Source organism: Artemia sp. Qi Xiang Cuo, chromosome 5 (genome assembly GCF_049724085.1).
Source record: "Artemia sp. Qi Xiang Cuo chromosome 5, ASM4972408v1, whole genome shotgun sequence".
In the NCBI taxonomy this organism is placed as follows: domain Eukaryota; kingdom Metazoa; phylum Arthropoda; class Branchiopoda; order Anostraca; family Artemiidae; genus Artemia; species Artemia sp. Qi Xiang Cuo.
Window position 1 is genome coordinate 6201402 of NC_142798.1, and position 22852 is coordinate 6224253.

Genomic DNA, 22852 nt, shown 5'->3' on the forward strand with positions numbered 1-22852 from the left:
ATTTTTCTTGCAACGTGGGCAGAGTTCTACCATATTTATGTTATTTATTTTGGCAAAGATTTTGTCAGCAGACCTTCTGTTCAATTTGGCAACACCGGCGTTACAAGCTTTAAAGATTTAGCGGTAGATAAGACCCGTGGGAAGTGCAACACACGAATCACCTTATCCCAGCAGTCTAAGGATAAAAAATCCCGCTAGTACTGTACGGCCTCTTGAATGTTCGTTGTTGCTCACTTCTGCACAGGCAATCTCCGAAAAATGTAGCCCAAATTATATCGCCGAAAATGCCAAAATATACTGTCTAAATTTGACAGCTATGCTGTATTTGGCAACTATATGACTTCACTTATTCAGAAGAAACAGATACATCGGTGCAAAAAAGATAGTGCTATATGAAAATAGCGCAATAGATGGCGTGCCCGTCTATATGAAAAAGAAGATGGGGCTGGTGAGAATACCCAGAGAGAAATACCTATACTAAGAATTATAGAAGGTCCCTTAAATACTACTCAACTAAAAATCTATAATTAGAGTGTAGAAATCAGTATGGAAATAACCTCAAAGTAATACAGAAGCTTTATCCCATTAAGGGCAAAGATGCAAACTCAGCTACAATTACTCTGTATATAACATAGATGGCGGGGTATATATTTTACATGCTACTACCGCTATTAATACTGCTGCTACTAATGTTAGTACTACTACTAATACAAAACTAACACTGCAACTACTTCTCCTACTACCACTGCAACTACTTTGATACTAGTACTATTAATGCTAAGCCTATGAAGGTAAAATTTGAGAATATTGATGGCCAATTAGAACTAACAAACGCTAGACAGTCATTTAGACTGTCTTAAGTGCATATCTCAAGAATTGATTTGTGAATCAAGTTGGAACATTGTGTGTTGAAGGGGATTTTGAAAAAAAAAAACAAAGGTAATATGTGCATACTACTACTAACGCTACTATTACTACTACACAAACTAAGGGTATTAAGGCGAAGCTTTCAAGGAATAATTAGGTAGGTGTTGAACTAAATCAAAATAAAACTATGATCATAGAGATTGTCGCAAGGGTGACAAAGCAATATCACAATAAATGTCTTACATTATTAAGGTAGACCTTTCAGGATAAGTTGTGGCAGATTTTGAATTAGCTAGAAGACACTATATGTATTCTTCTAATACTACTTCTATGTTTACTGTAACTAATGACACTAAGGGCAATAAGCTGAAGCTTTTAGGTAACGTTTAGAGGGAGTTTCAGTTAAATGAAAAAGCTAGATACATGCAGGAATTAATAGGGCCTACAAACAACATCACAGGAAGTGCTGCTCCATCATAACCAGTAATGTCATCGACTTTTAAAAGGAGAATGCTCCAGTGCCCCCTCTAAGAGCCAAAAGTGATATAAATATAAATTTTGGATATAAATAAAATAAATAATTTTATTGCCCATTATAAATAGACATAAAATGGCACACCATGGAGAATACGAAAAGATAATAAAAATTAAAGAAAAAAAAGGAAAATGCCTATACGAATGACACACAAACCAGTTAACAGAAAACAATTATAACAGAAAATAAATACATTCAAAGGCGCTGGCTAATAGCATGAAAAAGGCTATGCTTATAGTCCAATGATGAAGCAAACCGGTGCTATCGTTTCATAACAATCATTAAAGGGTCACACAAATTGTACTTGGCTAAAACTCTAGTATTACTTGTCCAAGGTGGTAAACCCGAAATATACTTCGCATACTTAAAGAAGAGGGATCTAATAGCTTAGATCCCTTAAAAAAATAATCCAAAGGAGCGAAAGCGCTAGCAAGTGAGGGGATACACAAGCGTTATATAAACGCGAGCAAATACTACAGGTATAACATGCTCTACGAAATATTTATAGTCTTTTCAGCGAAATTCGTGATCATATGTTTCAATCTCCGATAATGTACCTTCTAACTTGTATTTTTTTCTCTTTTTTTTAGGCAAGTTTTGATATAACAAGAAAAGAAGGAGAAAACCCCGAGATCGATGAGCCTGGCATTATCTCAACTAGGACTTATGATTTAAATATTACTTACGATAAATTTGATCAAACCCCTAGGCTATGGCTTTATGGATATGATGAGGTAAGAATTTCATATGATACTCTAAGGGTTTAATATTAAATTCGAACAAATCTAGGAAATTAATATTCGATAAAACAGTCTACCGAAGTTAAATGAATATAATTGGATGAATTCTTTCCACCCAAATTTTTCAAAGATTTGTTCTCCACTACTTACTATGAAGTTCACTATTGTCAACTAAACGTGGCTGGCCTATCTTAACTACTACTACTAGTAACAACTCACCGCAGCACCAAGCCGCCTGAGGCCAACACAGTTGCGCATGCTCCTCCTCCATCCCAAAAATGAGTACCTAAAAATACCCTCTGTCGCTTCCAATAGAAAACATCTAACGTATCTTCCCCAAGCCTTCGAAGTGCCCAAATTTCAAAGCCATATTTGATCATTGTCATTACCATCACTTCCAGTATCCTAATCTTACTTCGAAGACTTATATTCCTGTTTGTCCGAACTGTTTTCAACTACAAAGAAAAAGAAGTGCCCGGCACCATGGCTAGTGTACTTTCACATCTTCACCACGTCTGCCATCTTTATTATCAATACAAGTCAAATAAGTAAAGGTATCCACTAGATCGATTTTTTTGCTACCTATCGTAATTTCTTCATCCTCATTTATTTCTAGTTTAAGTGGCTTTGTCTTCTTAAAAGTTTTCCACCTGTTCTTGTACCCTGGGGTTTCAATCACTCCAAAAATATATTTATTTTGCTGACAGTTTTAGGACAACGAACACCAGCATCAACTAAGTCTAAGAAACTTTTAACTCATCATATAATGTTATGCTCTTCCATAGCCTTTGCTTTGTTTTAATGTGCCAGCTATTTACCTCCTGCCTTAACAGCAGCAATATTATTCTCGTACATAGCGCTGATCACTTTAAGGCGTTCCTCTGGTATCACAGACAACGCTCCTGCGTTGCCTGTTGTAACGATGCTAATGCCTGCCATGTATTTATTGTTGTTGTTTTTTTCCTGACCACTTTGTATAGAAGGGATGGGCTTGGAAATACTGAAAGGACTCATTTGATTAGAAATTGAAAGTCTAGTGTCCTTTTTTAAGGGTTGAAAGGGATTAGAGGGGAACCATCCCCCCTCCTATATCCTTTTCCGCCTCTCCCCCGTATTTCTCCGTGATCACGGAACAGAATTTTTATAGCTATTTTGTTCAAAATTGCTGGAAGGTTCAATAAATAAGGCTTGGGAGATGACATGGTCCTCCCAGGACAGGGCAGTAATTTATGTGCAGTAAAGGGCAGTAATTAATTCATTAAAGGGCAAAAAAGGGCATTAATTTATGTGCATTCCCCCGAAACCTTCAGGAATTGTTCCATGCGCCAAACGGGACGCATATATTTTTTGGAAGGAATAGGGAATTGGGGGGGGGGGCTGAAAAATTAGCTTCTGGTATTGGGCCTAATCTTTTGGAATCTGACATCTTACTCTTAATATCAACAAACATCAAAGACACCTTTGACTGTTGACGGACCATAGAAAGCTTTACATTTTCTTACAAAATGTATGCTTTCTATTTCTATTCCTTGTGTGTTGTGTTTCTAATATCCTATTAATAATGTATCCAAGGTAGTACCCGGAGGGGGGGGGGGAGGGTTGAACCCCCCACCCCCGCCCCTCCCACGAAATGTTTGTCTGGCTCGTAAAAACATAAGAAAATGGATAAAAACAAATTTTGTATGTGTTTTTTTAGTTTTTTGTGTACCCCCCCCCCCCCCCCGAACAAAAATCCTGGGTATGAGTTTCTATTCTGTTTTAAAGTGGATCCACGAAGGTGTATTTTCAGTGATAGAAGTACAAAAGCACAGTTTCAATAATTAAGGCTTTTCCGTTTTGAACCGACTGTCATAGGTAGCGCAATGGAAATAAATCAATTTTTAGTCAAGCTTAGAACGAACTGAAATCGCTAAACACATGAGTTAAGCTACTGCCAAGAAAAGGAAATAAAATCTCTATAAAAATTGAGATAATTGAATTAAACTATTTATAATAAACTGACAGTTTAATGTATGGTGATATTAATTCCTGGAAATGACGGTACCTCAAAATCTAATTTAGCAGATTTTTTGGTATATTTCATTATTTTATTTAAAAACCATTGCGCCACGACTGGACTGTATGTCAATACTAAAATTTAAATAAACCGTTTTAAATATACTTGGTTTTAGTTATACATCAATGACGCAATAGCTTTTGAAGGTTTGTGGGTGTTATAGTTTTTGGTTCAACCGAGCTATTGGTTCTAAAGCAAATTTTGATATAACGGTGACATTTATAGGAAACAAAGCAAATTGGAATGTTTAAAGGAAAATAGAGGAAAAAGAAAAAAAAAGAGTCACATCTAATCCAAACTGCTATAGACTCTATATTTGGAGGTGAAATCGAATGTTTGGCCTATATTTGCATTCCTCCTTTTACTTTTTTTATTGAAACAACTTAAAAGTTTCACATAACATTTTAGATAGGCTATAAGTTTTCTCATTTCTTTTCTCTATATTTTGTTCTATTCACTTTTCTGTTATATTTTTAACATCTTATATGTTTTTGTTTAGAAAAGAAGACCTTTGACTGTTGATGAAATGTACGAAGATTTCAGTCAAGATCATGCAAAAAAAAACTGTTACCGTTGAAACGCATCCGCATCTATCTGGGCCCCCAGCCGCATCTGTTCACCCCTGCAGGTTTGTTTTTGTCTTGAATTCTCAATTTTCTTGTTCTGATATAACTAATTAGTTAGAAATTGGCAATTCTAAATTCGTTCCAAAGCCTTACATGGACAATCAACTTAAATAAATTCTTCTTCAAAAAAGGGAACCGAACTTTGACTTCTATTGTACGATAATAAGTAAGTCATAATTTTCTCTATTGTTTTAGTTTTTGTTTTTTTCTTAATTGTAATAATAATATAATATAATGCAGAAACGTAGGCCAGAGGCTCTTACAAAACAGGAAAAAGACAATACAAAAATTTAGATAAATCTTCTAAAGTTGCTGAAGTCGTACATACGACTCTCATATATCTTGTCAAACGAGTCTTGAAAGAGCTGATGGAGGGTGCCAGAACGGTTTCTTCGGATAGGGTGTTACAGGTGTCGATGACTCGGTTTCTAAAGGTCCATTTGCCTACATCTTTGTAGAACCTTTCGGTTTGAAGTTTTAAGGGATGGCCATGTAGATGATTTTCGTTAAAGACCAGCAGTGCTTCTCCGGGGACGTTGTTATAGCAGCCATGGCATAGCTTGTGCAGCTCGATCATATCACCCCTTAGAAATCTGTATGAGAGTGCTGGTAGGTGAAGCAGACGAAGACGTTGTTCGTATGGGAGGTCTTTCAGACTTGGGGAGAACTTCGTCATCCGCCTTTGAACTGCTTCCAGTACATCTATATCCTTGTTCAGGGACGGACATATATATACTGCAAATATATTACCGCTCGCCCCAAAATTAGCTAACGGAAAAACCCCTTAGCGGCTTTGTCTGCGTGTTCGGAACTCTCTTCCCACAAGCCTTCCCTTTTCTTGCTTTGAACCTTCACTTTGTTCCGAAAATTCTCATTGATAATTATAAAAACTGTCTTACTATTATGATCAGCGTAAGGTTTAAACCTTTAAATCTTACCGGTCGTAAGGTTTAAAGTACATTCCTGCACTGATCTAAAGTGGTCATTAAGGTCTTATAGGGAATTAGAACTTAAGTGAAAATTTGGAACTTTCCTTATAGCTCAGGCTGTTTTCAAATGTCTTACGTTGTGAGGCACAGCAGAAATAGAAGAAAATAATTTGTGTTGCTTGGAAAGTGCAACGCGTCATATTTAAGACGCTGACTGTGCAATGACCATATTCGAGAATTGGGCGGACTAGCGACTTGATGGGGGTCGCGTGCATTTCTACATCGAGACACTTGAACGTTCTCCTGATCAGCGCTTATTCCCGCATAGCCTGTTTTATGGCCAATTCATATTGGTCCGGAAAGCTCAACTTGTTCGTGCTTTGACAAGAACTATGAACTTTCAATGAACAAGAACAAGAACTATCTCTTTCGACCGTGCTTTGAGCAAATGGTGTGGGCCCAATGCTGTATGATGCAGATGAAAATTCAGCTCCGAGGATCAAGTGGTGGCTTTTCGGGATATTAATTTCCATCAGCCAAGTCTTCATCCAGGCGCTAATACGGTCGAGATCTTCATGGAGTTTTTCAGAATGTTCAGGTGACATGATGAAACGATATAGCTTGGTATCATCTACGTAGAGAAGAATTGTTGAGCCAAAATTATCAATAATGTCATTTATATAAGGGTTGCGCAAAAGGGGACCTAGGATAGATACCTGTGGGACATCACAGCTAACGTCAAGTTCTATTTGGCTTATCTGACCTTCTACAGCAATGACTTGCTTGCGCCCCGTTAGAAAGTTCTTTATCCAGGCAAGTTTTTGCTCCCCATCCATGCCGTATTTTGCAAGCTTGAGAAGTAGACTTTTATGGGGCACTTTGTCGAAAGCTTTCTGGAGATCCAGGTAGATAACTTCTATTTCAAGTCCCTTATCAAGAGAGGTCTTCCAGTCTTCCACTGCGTAGAGCATCTGAATTTCTGCAGGTCGTTTTTTATGAAAACCAAACTGTTTATCAGTAAGAATTCGTTTGCTTTTTAGATAGACGAGAATATGGTCTGATATTATAGACTCAAGAATCTTGCAGGGAATAATAGTGAGACTGATTGGACGGTAATTTGACGGGATCTCCCTTTTACCAGATTTGAAAATAGGTGACACGACAGAGCTCTTCCAGACCCTTGGTAGTTTACCTTTATCCAACGTTTTCTGGAATATGATTGTTAACGGATGAACGGTTAAGTCAGCTGTCTCTCTTATCTGGCCCTAGGGATTTTGTCGTGTTTATAGCCTTCAGTTTCTTGATTACTAAGGATTCAGTTATGCTGATACTGGAGATCGGCTCGTGATCGTTTGTGCTGCTGGTCGAGGGAATAGGTTCTTTATGGTCTGGTTCTTGAGTAAAGACTTCTGCAAATTGCTTGCCAAGAAGGTCTGCTTTGCCTTTTGGGTCTTCTATAAGGGTGTCCAGCTGCTTGTCAAACAAAGGTGGAATTCCAAAGGTGGTGATTTCGCTTGTGGTTTGGCTTTGATGTCAAACGCTATAACGGCATGATCGGATTTTCCAAATGGTGCTAGCACTTCAATATTCTCTACCATACTAATATCACCCACGAGAAGGATATCTAAGAGGCTTGGGGGTCGGTGCCACGCACCGTCATGGGCTCATCTATCAGCTGTTCGAGATAGTTATCGTTAAGCGTTTCTATGTAGAGTCATGTTGGTTCATGCGTCTAAGTGCCAGTGTAGCGTTGTTGCCAGTCAACCTTAGGTAAGTTGAAGTCACCGACAATAACAAGGCTCAGATCTCGCTCACTTGCTACAGAGGAAATTGTGGAGCATATCACCTGGTCATTTTCCAAAGAGCTGTTGGGACTTCAGTAGGTTACCTCTACAACTATGCTTTTGCCGCTAGAGATAGTTAGCTTAATCCAAAGGCATTCGTCAAAGTAAGAATATTTGAAAAAAACGCACTGAGCTGAGAGTTGTTTAGAACAGTAGCTTATTATTGCTCTGTCACTTTCATGTTCCAGGCAGTCGTAGTGTAGCCATCCAGTTTAAATTCGGCCAGTGTCGGTAGGTATGTGCTGTTTTTCGGCTTCACTTCGACTATAGCAACAAAATCCGGGTTTTGCTTCCTGATTAATTCCTTCGTTCCTGAGAGTATATTGAAAAGTGAGTCAGCGTTGAAGTAAATATATTTTATAGTTGTTTTCTAAGTTTTCCTTCCGTTTCTCTGACGTCAGTTTAGTTGTATATTTTCAGTGTAGGCACAGTCCTAAAAACCATAAGCGAAAGATATGCCGAATCGAGATCTTCCCAAAATATTGCCCATTTCTGCCTTTCTAGTGGTTGAGATAAATATTCGATATCTTCTATTCATAACAAACAACAAAAGCACGAAGAACAACAGGGAAATCTTTTTGCAAGACAGTGGAGATAATTTGAATGAATATTTCGGCCCTATGTCCAAGGGCCGTCCTCGGCAAGACGGCCCTTTGTTGCTTGTTGTGGAAAGGCAGTGTGGTCTTCGTCGCTATTTTCTTCTATTCATACTGTCAACTAACGAGATGTGTTGTCCCTGTTGTTTATTTAAGGGGCAATGTACGGTCCCTGTAACCAAGGCCATACTGCCCAACTAGTATAAGCTGCAGTCTAGTGACCCCCAAAATTAAAGGGCCTACCAACAGTTTTTAAATACAATAATTGTTTTCGTGAAACGAGCAAACACATTAATGAATTATCTTTCAGGGGCTTTTTCGAGTATTTAAACAGCTGCGCTTAAGCGTGTGCCTATTAAAGCTTTGGCTCTGGAGGATCCATTGCCAAAAGAGCAGAATCAAACCCATGAAACTAAATTGGCCAAATACTGCTCAAAATGAGCCATCTCGATTGAATGACCCAGCCACGTCGATTCGATGCCATATGCGTAATTAATGGCTCTGGAGGATCCATTGCCAAAAGAGCAGAATCAAACCCATGAAACTAAATTGGCCAAATACTGCTCAAAATGAGCCATCTCGATTGAATGACCCAGCCACGTCGATTCGATGCCATAAGCGTCATTAATGGCTCTGGAGGATCCATTGCCAAAAGAGCAGAACCGCAACCATGAAACTAGATTAGCCAAATACTCCTCAAAATGAGCCATCTCGATTGAATGAGCCTGCACGTCGATTCGGTGCCCTATGCGTCATCAATGGCTCTGGACGATCCATTGCCAAAAGAGCAGAACCGTACCCATGAAACTAAATTAGCCAATTACTCCTCAAAATGAGCCATCTCAAATGAATGAGCCAGGCATGTCGATTTGGTGCCCTTTGCGTCATCAATGGCTCTGGAGCATCCATTGCCGAAAGAGCAGAACCGCACCCATGAAACTGAATTAGCCAAATACTCTGAAATCTCAGGCAAAGAAAAGGTCACCAAAAGACTATTTCTCAATGTAGGTGCATTTGAAATTGATCTAGGAAACATCTTTGACATAGGTCTCTTGGTGCGAGAGAAGAAATGTTGGATTAATTTCTTTCTATCCATTCTCCAATTGCCTTCAAATGGCTCATAGAACTGATAGACTATTTGGATTACCCTCGCTCCCTGCCTATCTACCTTAGTTATGCCCTAGGATGGATGATAGACTGTCTATGAACAAGTGAAATGAGATCATTGTATACAATTCTGAAAAAGGTTATGCCAGCTTTGCCTCTCACTGAAACTATCATTCTTGGCTTTTTCTCCAATTAGCCATGACTCTCAACTTTTATACCACAGTCCACCGCGTTGAATTAAATTCAAAAGTTAACTGATTTTTGCAATACCTCTCCCGCCCTTCCCTTTGGGATCCTTCGAACCTATTGAATTTGAATTCTTTCTCTTTTACGTCATTGAATTTGTTTTTTCTTGCTCTTCCTCTTTTTCGTAGCTTTAATTTTATAGAATATATATGTTTTTTTCAAATTTTGTCCTATTTTTATTATTAAGATGCCGTAAGAATGATAATATCTAAGTTTCGTGGTTTCAAGGACATTTATACTACAACTACTAACAACTCACCGCAGCACCAAGCCGCCTGAGGTCAACCCAGCTACGCACGCTCCTCCTCCATCCCAATCTATTCAAAGCGTCCCTTTTCACACCCTCCCAGGAAGTTCCCATTTCCTTAAACATAATTTATGACCTCCTCCCACCCCAGACGAAGACGACCTGCTTTCAGTTTAGCCCTAGACGGTTGACTGAAAAGGACAATCTTCGGCAATCTGTCATCCTTCATCCGCTCAACGTGCTCTAACCATCTCAACCTTTCTTTCATTATAGACCTAGAAAGCGGGATTGAACTACATTTTTCATACGGCCTACTGTTGGACATACAGTCAGTCAGCCGGGTACCCAGAACAATCTGTAGGCAGCTTCTCTGGAAAACATCTAGCAAATCTTCATCCACTTTTCGGAGCGCCCATGCTCCAAAGCCAAATTTGACCTCTTTCATCACTGTTGCTTCAAATGCCCTAATCTTGGGTTGCAGACTTATCTTCCTATTCTTCCAGACATTTTTTTCTTTGAAAAAACACCCTGAGCCTTGGCTATTCTACTTTTAACATCTTCACTGCTCCCACCGTCTTTGCTAATAATACTACCAAGGTAAGTGAAGCTGCCCATCTGATCAATCTTTTCGTTACCCAATGTCACCTTTTCATCTTCACTTATTCCTAGCCTTAGTGTCTTAATCTTCTTAACATTAATTTTCAAAGCTATTCTAGCACCCTGAACTCGCAAAACCTCCAAAATTTCATTCAGTTTTCTCACGCTTTCATCTAGGATGCTTAAATCATCAGCATAATCGTAAGTCCAGCAGAGTTTTTCCTCCCCATTTGATTCCGCAATCTCCCATTGCTTTTCCTGTGCTCCTTAAGACAAAGTCCATCAAAATGACCCATATAAAGGGGGATAGAACACAACCCTGCTTAAAACCTGATTTAATACAAAACCAGGTGCTAACCTCATTTCCTACCTTAACCGCAGCAGTGTTATTCTCGTATATAGCACTAACCATTTTAATGTATTTGTCTGGTATACCATACAAGGACAAGACCTTCGCTAAAGCTCTTCTTCAGCTGAATCAAACGCTTACTCATGATCTATAAACTGAGGACCAAAGTTGTTTGACAACTCAGGCACTTCTTAATTATTAACCTATGAGTGACAATTTGGTTGACACATAGTCTACCCTTCTTAAGACCGCACTGTTCTTCTCTTAAAGCTTTATCTATAGCATCTTTAAGTCTAAAAAGTATCATATTACTAAGTAATTTGCTACCTACAGAGACCAGACTAATGCCTCGATAATGACGACACTCACTCTTATCCCCTTTCTTATACAGTAGTTTAATTAAAGTTTTCCTAAAATTCTTAGGTACTTCCCCTTTTTCATAAATCATATTCATAATCTTCAGTAACTTATTTCTAACCTCAGAGCCCCCATATTTAAGAAACTCATTCACCATACTATCAGCACCTGGAGCCTTATTATTTTTTATTCCTTTTAGTACTATCGCTAATTCTTCCTCACAAAATAAATCTTCCTTCACGTCCAAAGTATCACAAGCTTTTTTCATTTTCCTCTATATCTTTTCCTGTAACTCTACCTTGGTTTAGCACAGTGTCAAAATATTCTGCCCATCTCTCTTTAACTCTTTCCTTCTCACTAATTGTGGCCCCGTTCCTATCTTTTCCTGGACAAGTCCGGATTGACTACTCCCTCTCAGTTTATTAACATGCCATTCCATTGCTGAAAGTCAGCATATGATGCATTATGTAACTTCAAGACTTAATGACATCGTCATCTGGCAAGGAATATCTTGCACTCCTGGAGAAAAGTAACCCTATAAACGCGTTGGTTTGCATCAATTTAACCTGACTTAATGAGAAGAAATGGTTGGTAATGGACTTAAAAGGCTCTTTCGGCTTGGGATCCCCTTTTTTGTGAGCTAAAATCGTGAAGAAATAATTAAAGGGAATGATATATTACAAAAGGAAGAAGGGTAGATGAATATGAGAACTGAATGGAGTTAGTTTTTATGTGGTTTCCTCAATTTTCACATTTATCATCTTTTCTCAATTTTCTTTTAGAAAGGGGGAGAGGTAGCTATGCTCGTCTCTCATTCCCAACCTCCAAAGAGGGAATCGAAATTTTGGTAAGGTTCAGTATTTACTTAGAAAAGAATAAGCTGAATTTTATTAACCATACAATGTACAGGAAGGTTCTAAATTAATATCAAAGAAATAACATGCTTCTGAAGTTAAGTAGGTACAAAGAAATTTGTTTTGATGCATTTTGAGTAAAACCGCCCAAGGTTACCCTTCCTCCCCCCCCCCTTTCCCTCTTTATTTGCAATCCGTGTCAGAGTATGTTTATGATAAATGTATAGGATCTTCCAAGGGAAAAGGTACGGTAATAAAAGCAATCAGGAAAAGAAAATTATTTTTCAAAACTTTTTCTGTTCTCTATCTGTTACACCAATTTTCGAGAATAGGCGAAAAAATGGTTAAATTTGCCAACGAAATAGGGGGTAAAACAGCTTGCTTATATGTTTATATGACACTTGACGGGTTGTGATTTGTTCTAATGCCTGTTAAGTCTGATGATGGAAGAGGAACATGGGGGAATCGGCCCGGGTTTCTCGTTTGCTAATATTGTTTTTTTTTTTCAAATTTCTTGTCTAGGGTCAAAAAAAGTAGGCAAGCTCAAGAACTTGAAGACATTTTTTAGTTTCTGTAGTAGAGTTTCAGAATTTTAATGTTTTCATACATATTATTGAATATGTTCGAACCCTCTTGAAGTATGAACAATTCGTAAAAATATGTCCATAAAATTATTATGTTAACAGCTTTAGTAGATTTTTTTGTAGTTTAACCCTCACCTCAATTAAAATCTTATCTACATCCCTGAAAAAATATATGATTTTTTTCTGTTTGTTGTTATATCGTTGTTATTTTAAATGGTTATTACATATTCTGTAGATTACATTCTGAAAAAATGGGCGGATACTTAATTTGTGTTTTGGAGTGAAGCATTAACAAAACTTGAGCTCTGCCATTGTTATATAAGTATTGCAACGTTCGACCTTTTTTTTGCACTCTCCTCCTGGATCCACCCCTACCTGTAACCGTAGATCTTCGGTCAAGATTAGATGAATTCTTGTAACCGAGATTGATCGTTATCTTTAAATATGGCCTATCTTTATCACTATTTTTAGATACGACAGCCATCGGTTTCTGAACTCATATAAACTTGCATTTGGTTTCGTTAAACTTAAGTACATAATTAACTTGGTTAAAGATCTTACAAAATTTTATATTAGGCCTAAAATTGAGAAGAAAACTTGTTTCTAGCTTACGTAGCTTGTCTAGTTTATGGAAAATACTCAATTGCACAGCAGAAAGACCAGATAATTAATATTCACTTAAATAATTAAATTCAAAATTTGACTGAAAATTGTATAATTATATACGCGAAGAAAGGAAGAAAACGAGGACAATTAACAGCCAGTGAAAAAATGGAAAAATTATGCAAATATTTCGGTCAAGACCTCCGCTTGACCGTCCTCAGTGCAGAATAAAACTGATAAAAATATAAAAACCAAACCTTAAAATAAAATTGGTCGTCCAATTTTAGTTTGGTGTTTTTATTTTAAGGTTTGGTTTTTTATATTTTTATCAGTTTTATTCTGCACTGAGGACGGTCAAGCGGAGGTCTTGACCAAAATATTTGCATAATTTTTCAATTTTTTAACTGGCTGTTAATTGTCCTCGTTTTCTTCCTTTCTTCGCGATTTTTTGTTTATCATGATTAGCCAGTGTGGTCTCAGGAATTATTTATAATTATATGCCGCTTGTAATATTAATCAAGAAATGTTTTCTTTGGATGTAATTTGATTCTAAATGAAAAAACTGAGGCATGAAAGTCTGGATATTAATAGCTTCTAATTTGCTTCTTTAAGATAAGATTTATGTCAGATTTATTCATTACACAATAAATATTTAGTAAATACATGGCAATAATCTCCACAGAGGCTTCAAAGATTTTTCAAATCAAACAAAGTAATTAGTAGGACTTTCCGTCCAGGGTGTTTTGTGTCTGTCCTCATCGTGGGCATATGTTTCTACTGAAGTTATGTTCGTTTTTCTGCATCCTTCCTCGTGATCATTTCACATAATACCTAAAGCTTGTTTGGGTCAAACTGAAATCCCTAAACTTGTTCATTTACTTAGTTGTTGTAAATAAAAATTTGGAATACCACGCCAAGAATTGCTTAAGCAAAGTGCGACATTTCATTTTGAAATAGCTAGGACGTCTGGAGACTTTTTTAAAGCTCCACAAAAAGAAAATAAAAATGAGTTCTGAAATTTTTTTCTGATTTATCAGATATCTCATTTGTTAATTTGCAATCATTTTCCGTATTCTACTACTACTAGCAACTCACCACAGCACCATGCCGACTGAGGCCTACACAGCTACGCACGCTCCTCCTCCATCCCAATCAATTCAAAGCTTCCCTCTTTACACCCTCCCAGGAAGTTTATCTTTCTCTTAAATCTTTCCTTGTGATATCCTCCCACCCCAACCTCGGACGATTTGCTTTCCGTTTAGCCCTAGAGGGTTGGCTGAAAAAGACAGTATTTGGCAATCTATCATTCTTCATTCGCAGAACGTGCCCTAGCCATCTCAACCGTTCTCTCATTATAGCCCTAAAAGGTGGGATTGAACCACACTTTTCGTACAGCCTACTGTTTGAAATAGGGTCAGTCAGTCGGATACCCAAAATAGTACGTAGAATTTCGCTGGAAAACATCTAGCAAATCTTCCTCCGTTTTTGGAGCGCACATGCTTCAGAACCACAACTGTCGTCACTGTAGTTTTTTCTGATGGACCTATAAATTTAAAAAAGGAATGCTTCCAGATTGCTGCTCAGCTTATACGATATTATTCAATTACACCATAAAAAATCGGAATAATTCAGAACAGTGCAGTTTCAAAGTTTTAGAAAATTTTCAGAACTTGACGTCAAAAAAAAATTATGAATTAAAATTTTTATTACGATTGTTTTTTATAGATCGAGGTAACATTATATGAATTCATAATAATTTGTTCGGTTGCATTTCCCCTTTCTTTGCAATTTTCGTTCTTTTCACTGGAATGAAATCCCTATATTATATTGTTTGATTTCTTATTTTAGACACGCTGATGTGATGAAGAAGCTGATTCAAACTGTTGAAGATTCTGGAGGGCATATAGAAGTGTACATGTACCTTATAATTTTTTTGAAATTTGTCCAATCTGTTATTCCAACTATAGAATATGACTACACACAAAATGTTTCACTTTGATTAGTTTAAAAGTGTTAATTTTACTTTTAAATCTAGCCAATTGCGGAGATATATTTCCGATTTATTTTTAATTATTCTTTTGCACGTTCATTTATCATGTTACTCCCTTTTTTCAGTTTTATTTTAACCTTTTATTTATGGGATTCGTGTTTTGGTTTCTGATGTTCTAAATTTCCTTGTGAATTCTATTTTTCTGGGTCATAGGTTAAAAAAGCTGGTAGTTTTTTTTTTGGGGGGGGGGGGGGGGTCAATAATATTTTTGAAGAAGGTATTGGGGGAACGCCTAATTTTTCATTACACAGTTGCAACTTAAAGACTATATAAATTCTGGTAATAGTTTTGTCCTACTATACTAGTATTAGAATTGTCACAAAAAATTCCAAGCACGCATTACAATTTAACCTTAGACATTTAAGTCAGGCATTGATTATTGAACATAGGTGTAGTAAATTTTGAAATTAGTGTGTCAAGCTAATTCTTTCCCGAATTGGTATTTAAAAGCTCCTTTCTGATCTTAACAGGCTAATAAGCGTTGAGGCAATTGAAAAAGCGTTATGCGATTTTTTTGCAAGACTCAGCCCAAATCCCACTCCCTTAGACCAACCAAGTTCTATTGGCTGATCCAACGTATTTCGTTCTATCCCATTTCGTTTTCGAATTATAGTTATTTTTATGTTTCTGTTGTTTTTAATTGTTTCTTTTTTTTTAATACGTTACATCTCTTCGCTCATAGAAAAAGGTGAGAAATTAAACTATTCATGGCAAAATTGTTAAAAGAATTTTTCATATCGTGGGTACATTTAAATAAAATATTTCTTCTGTAAATAATTTGCCTTTAATAACAGTCAAAGTTGATTTCATTTTTTCACGTCAAAATAATTAATAAACGGTCAAAGTTGACATGTCAATTTTCCCGTGTTTCAATTTTTCTGCTCTCTTTAAAAATTTATCTCCTTCATGCTCACATAACGCCTTTCACGCTCACATAACTCCTTCATGCTCACATAACGCCTTTCATGCTCACATAACTCCTTCATGAACTCCTTCCCGCGTTTTTGTGTTTTCTGACGAATCTCCTGGCAGAATAGTTTGTTGATTTTTTTTTTTTTTGCTGTTTTTTTTTTAATTGAAAGTTCTTTATGTTTAAAATATACTAGTCAAGTTATAAATTAAATTAAAATATTAATTGAAGTTGAATGCTTTGTGATCAAAGTGTTTAAATAACTTACTAAATTCATAAATTTATAGTTTGATAAATATATTCTGTGTTTAGAGGATTAAAAATGTTCTGTCAAATTAGTTTTTAAGTTGATTTTACTCTATTGTCTAGTTTTACTGCTTGAGAACTTATGTGTATGAAAAGCCAGTAAAACTATTTTAATCTAGAAATATAAAAAGAATAATGTGAACTTGACACTGGGTCCTAGAAAAATTGCTAACGGTATCTTGTGACTAATGCAACTCATTCCTGATGGCCATTGTATGGCGCTGAGTGTCATCATTTTCCCCGTGATTTGAAGTCAATGTTCAACGTTGGGCTGTTCTCCAATTGGATTTGACCTTTTGGTCAAAGAATTTCTTGGAGATACCACACCGCTAGAACTTTTCTCTGGTTTTCTGCAGCCAAGGGTGACTGGCCATAGAACGAACAGCTTACAAACCTGATGTCGTCAGAGAACAGTTGAAGTTATTTATCCAAAATTAAAATGTTTTGGGCATTTTGGACGAACTTATGACTAGTACCTCCCGAATAATTGAAAGATGCCATATTATATATGGTTTTTGGTCACAAGAATTATGGTTGTTGAATAGAATGACTAGCAAAAACATCAGAAAGTATTCGCCAATCAAAAGAGTGTAATCTACGGTTTACAGTAATGATTCTGAAGATTTAGATGTGTCAAAGTAGTGTAAAACCATTAAAAACAAGTTTTGGCCAGATTCCACCATCCTTTGTGGAATCATTTTTTGCAAATAAAAAAAAACAATTATAAACTAGAGCTCAGATTCCAGGTCTTTTTTTCTACTTCTTGTTCACTAATGGAAAGATCTGCCTATAGCCTTGTCTGTAAAGTATACGTTTTATAGAAACAAAGATTAAAAAACTTCGAACTTTTGAGTCTAAAAAGTTAGTTTTTTTTCTTCATTTAGATAAATTTAGAACATGTCCGACCAGCGTGCTTTGTCTTCGGTGAATTTTTTTGTCTTTAATAATGGAGTGCCTGTTAGAAGAATGTTGCCTGAAAATGTAGAATGTAGCCGAAATTTTACTTGGGGGAAAGAGGGGGGGTTGGAATTAGAATTTTTCGAAACTGCATAAATATCTTCATTACCTGTTTTACAGAGGCTCTTATCTTTTTGCTTCACCTAGTTCAGGTTTTTAAACTTTTTTATGGGGGCTACTCCTTAACGCATTATTTGGTAAGGCCTTTGCTTGTATAGTTGTCAACTTATTCGTGGAAAGTTTATTTATGACAATATCTATTTTTTCTTTATGTAATAGTGTCCGTTTGTGAATTCAAAAATGCTTTTACTGGGCTTTAGGACTTGTATTAATAACCGTATCTGGTATTGCCTTTTAAACGTATTTCTGTTGCTTATATGGATTTTTATTATTAGATTCGTGTGATCAAAATTTTGATTTTATTTTAGTGAAGGGCTATGACAGGGTCTACTGAATTTAAAATATGGATTTTCTTAAATAAATGGATTAGTTATGTTAAAAAAGAAGCTTACTCCGTATTAGTTTTGATAGGTTCAGAGCTGCTTTTCCTACTCGTAATTAAGTCTGAAAAAATGTAGTAATTAAAAATTACTAATTAAAAAGATTTGGATTTGAACCTAACCCGCAAATTTTACTCCTGAGTGAGCCTAGTGTAAGATTCCCCTGATGAATAGCCGGAGCTTCCAACCTTGAGCTAACAGGCACACCTAGCGATCTATTCATAGTTGTTTGTATTAGACTTCATTAATCCAGACAAATCAATAAAATTGAAATAGTTAACTAAGGTGTATTATTTATACGGTAAGGAAATAATTATAATTATTATCAGTAAATTCTATTGTAATTATTTCAAATTATTGATTAAAAAAAAAATCGGGCTATACCTTATGCAGAACACATCAGTTTGTGTTTGTGTAGTGATTAATTTAAAAAAAAAATCCACAAAATAAGTTTCTCAAAGAAAATTAAAGAGCTCTACTAAGCCAAAAATGAGCAGCAATAAATTCAAATAAGCTTCCAAGCGTGAAACTACAAGTAATCATCATCAATAAATAAATGAAACTCAAAACGAACATAAATTACAATAAATAACCAAGTCAAACTCAAAATAAGCAAAAATTAATATGAGTAAGGCTGACTATCCTATGCCTTACTTAAGACCAGAAGATGATTTGCACTTTACTGAAAAGAAAAAAAAATGATTGTGGTTTGTCGGTTTAATATACATATACTGATATTTATTCTTTAAAGCTTTGATAATTTTCTATTTATAAAGGTAAAGTGAAAAAATTTTAAATGTATTTTTTTGTATTTGTTTTAGGGAATGAAAGGCTTGTCGGAGAGGGGCTGGTCGCCCTTCATTTACTCTTAAGTTTCAAAAAGGGCACTAGATCTTCTGACTTCCAATCAAATGAGACCCATCCCATCCGAAGTTTATACGACCATCTGTTCCATAAAAATCTTATATGCCCGGTGCATAACTTACAATCTTTGCCTCTAAACTTTGGTGGGGTTTGTCCACCCCGAAGGGATTGTTGTATGCTCTTTGGACTATTGTGAGCAAAATGATTATCCCACAATTATAATCAGATGCAATTGGGAAAAAGAGTGTCAGGGAGGGGGTGTGACTAGTTGCCCTCCATCAATTTTGACTTATAAGGAAACTTGGACTTTAAATTTCCAATCAAATGAGCCTCTTCTAAAGGTCACACAGCCACCCCTTCTATATAAAGCTTATGTAACCCTGGGGTATAAATTGAAATCCTTGCTCCTAAATTCTGGGAGGTTGTGTCTAGCCCAATGACCTTGTCATGTAATCTTTGGACTGTTTTTGAACAAATGAATATCTCAAAATTTCTATCGGATGTATTTGGGGAAAATAAACCGTAAGGGGGGGGGGGGCTAGTTGGCCTCTGATCACTTTGACTCTTAAAAAGGGCGCTAAAACTTCTGATGTCCAATCCAATAAGCCTTTTCCAAAGTTTACACGACCACCCTTTCCATAGAAACCTTGTACGCCCTCGGGGCATAATTTAAAACCCTTGCCTAGAGGGCTGTGGGGAAGGGGTCATCTTCAAACGACATAATTCTGGACTCTTCAACTACACTGAACAAAATGGCTATCTCAAAATTTCGATTAGATGTATTTGGGGAAATGATGGGCGTAGGGGGGAGGGGGATGGGTAGTTTCCCTCCAATCATTATTGAATATTAAAAAAGGCGATAAATGTTGCAATTTCCAATCGAATGAGCCCCTTTTGAAGTTTCTATGACAACTTCTAAACGAAGCTCCCTGATCTAAAACCAGAAAAGGAGGGGGTAGCTGCCCTCTGGTCACTTTGAGTCTTAAAAGGGCGCTCGAACTTCTGATTACCAGTCCAATGATCCTCCTCCAAAGTTTGTACGACCACCCTTATTATAAAGACCTTGTATGCCACCAGGGTATAACTTACAGCCCTTGCCCTGAGGGACGTAGGGGGGGGGGGGTTGTCATCCTCGAAGACATAATTTCCAGACCTTTCAACTATGGTGAAAAAAATGACCATCTAGAAATTTTGACTGGATGTATTTGGGGAAATGTTGGGTGTGTTTGGGGGCTGGCTGCCCTCCAATCACTTTAGACTATTGAAAAGGGCACTATCTCTTTTTATTTCCAATTGAATGAGACACTTTTAAATTATCTATGACAACTCCTTCTATACGAAGTGCCCTGGTCTAAAAATAAACAAATAATAACACATTGTGCCCACATCGCTCTTTACTTAGGCAGTGCTATTGCGCTGCCTATGATGACAGAGGTATTCCTAAGTCATGATACAAAGACTTCAGATTACGTAAGTATGTTTTAAGACCACACTGGCTATGCATGACGTTTAATAAAAAACGCAAAAAAGTATGGAAATAATCAAGAAACCAAGAGATGAGGGTGATTGTCTGCCACTTGAAATATTTTGGCAAGGACCTCCGCCAAGTCGTCCTCGGTGCTCAACACACACACTATCCTTTTGAAGTTAGCTATAACAAGACACAGGAAACACTGAAGGAAAAAGAAATAAGCCAGGAAAAATGAAAGACAATTCAAAAATTAGATTGGGCAAGAATTATGTCCGAAGTGATTTATGCAGTCTGTCTACAAACCTGATTTTTATTATTATAGTGAATTGATCTTGGTTTAAAATGAGAAGGAATAAAAGTCGATTCTCTTAATATTATTAAATAAAAAAAAACAAGTTTTTTAAACTGAAAGTAAGGAGCGACATTAAAACGAACAGAAATTATTCCGTATATGCAAGAGGCTATCCCCTACTCGACGCCTCGCTCCTTACGCTAAAGTTTTTTATTGTTTTAAAAAATAAAGATGTGAGACAGAATCAAACTTTAGCGTAAGGAGCGAGGCGTTGAGGAGGGCACATTTCCTTTCATATACAGAATAATTTCTGTCCGTTTTAAGTTTTAATGTTGCTCCTTACTTTCAGTTTGAAAAACTTGTTTTTTTTAATTTAATTTTTGAACGTTCTTCAATTAATGCAGGTTTTGATTTTGGCTCACAGTACATGAATAATTAAAACAAAATTGTCATATTAATTTACTTTTATTTAGTTAAATTGCTTTCTCGAAATTTGTTTAATTTTATTTACGAACGTTTTTATTAATAATAAATATGCGTAACTTACGAATTAGCTTACGTAACGAACTTCTATATTCATATATTTTTAATACGTTTATTAGGGGTTCGCCCCCTAGTCAATACCTTGCTCTTTAAGCAAAAGTTCGAATTTTGCTCCAATTCTTTAAAAATGACCCCTTAATCACAAAAGCCGTTAATTAGAATAAATAGCTCTTATGAAAGTACTAAAAAATCTTTGGCTTAAAGAGCGAGGTATTGACTACGGGGTGATCCCAATCATATATGTAATATTTTCTGTTCGTTTAAAGTATTGATGTTGCTGCTGTTGCAGTAGAAAAACTTGTTTTTTTATATTTAATTTCCGATCTTTTTTTAAATAATGCTGGGAAGTCCGGCGTCCCCTTCATAGCAATGTCCCTTCCCCCATGAAAACTTCCTTCATGGAAAGATCCTCCCATATAACCCCCCCCCCCCCCCCCCCCCCCCCCACAACCAGGAAAAATCTCCCCAGAAAACGTCTGTATACTTCCAAATAAACAATACTATATGTTAAAATTGGGTAAAGCTAATAAATTTCAGCCCTCCCTCCGGGAAGCTCGATGGACCGTGTCACCATAACAGAAACATCTGTAACGTTTTAAAACCCGTTGAAAAAACTGGAACCCACAAAATTTTTTTAGGGAGTATTTTGGAAAAAAATGAGCGAAGGACGGGGCCTAGATGCCCTTCATTTTTTTTGGTCGGTTAAAATAGGCACTAGAACTTTTAATTTTCGTTCCAGTGAGCCCTTTCACGATATTCTAGGACCACGGGGTCGATACGATCACCCCTGGGAAAAAAAAAACACGCATCCGTGATCTTTCTTCTGGCAAAAAATGCAAAATTCCACATTTTTGTAGATGAGAGCTTGAAACCTCTACAGTAGGGTTTTCTGATACGCTGAATATGATGGTGTGATTTTCATTAAGGTTTTATTACATTTAGGGGGTCTTTCCTCATTTTATTGAAAACCAGGAAAATTTTCTCAGGCGCCTAACTTTTGATAAGTAGAATTAAACTTGATGAAATTTGTATATTTGAGATCATTATTAAAATTTGATTCTTTTGATGTATCTATTTGTATCAAAATACCGTTTTCTAGAGTTTCGGTTACCATTGAGCCGGGTCGCTCCTTACTTACAGTTCGTTACCACGAACTGTTTGAAAATATCGCACATTGATTTTAATAGAAATATCCCTAGCATCAATGTTTAAAGTGAGGTCCTTATGTATGTATTTTTTATCTGACTCTATTTTGTATCCCTCCACTTTTGAACATCCAGGTTTTTTAGTGCTTTTTGACGAGACAAATTGGTTTACAACTTGGCAGTCCATGAAAGGCAGTAAAAAATAAAATACATGCACAAAGACTTTGCTTTAAATTGAACTAGGGTTGCTTCAATAAACCCAATCCTAGATCGTATTAATCCCAGATCAGTTGACTGTAATAACAAAAATCAGGTCAATAGGCAGGCTGTATTACTCCCTAGGGAAATAATTCTGGTCCAATCTAATTTTTGAATCGTCTTCTTTTTATTCCGGCTAGTTTTTTTGTGTTTCCTCGATTTCACTTCAAAACTTTAGTTGTTTTTTTTTCGTCTGCTTGGCGGGGATCCTTGCCAAAAAGTCTGTTTTGTCTTTTCGCTTCGCTTTTTTCAACTGATTGAAAATCACCGTCGCTTCTCGATTATTTCATATTTTCTTCTTTTCTATCAAACTTTAAATTATCTTCAAACCATGCGCATGCCAAAAGTCAAAGGGTAGGCTGAATTAGCCCTTGAATAGATCAACGCCACTTGTGGATGAGTTTGGATGTTCCAGTGCC

General features: G+C 36.5%; 1 pseudogene across 1 annotated transcript in view; it reads left to right on the forward strand.

Moving 5' to 3' along the window:
• Positions 1-17390, forward strand: part of LOC148951744 (ubiquitin-like-conjugating enzyme ATG3) — a 49390-nt pseudogene extending 32000 nt beyond the window's left edge. Inside the window, exons 5-7 of the transcript XR_016141781.1 lie at positions 1993-2136; positions 4698-4826; positions 14986-17390. The product of XR_016141781.1 is annotated as a ubiquitin-like-conjugating enzyme ATG3 (transcript). The remainder of the gene's footprint in view (positions 1-1992; positions 2137-4697; positions 4827-14985) is intronic.
• The last annotated feature ends 5462 nt before the right edge of the window (positions 17391-22852 follow it).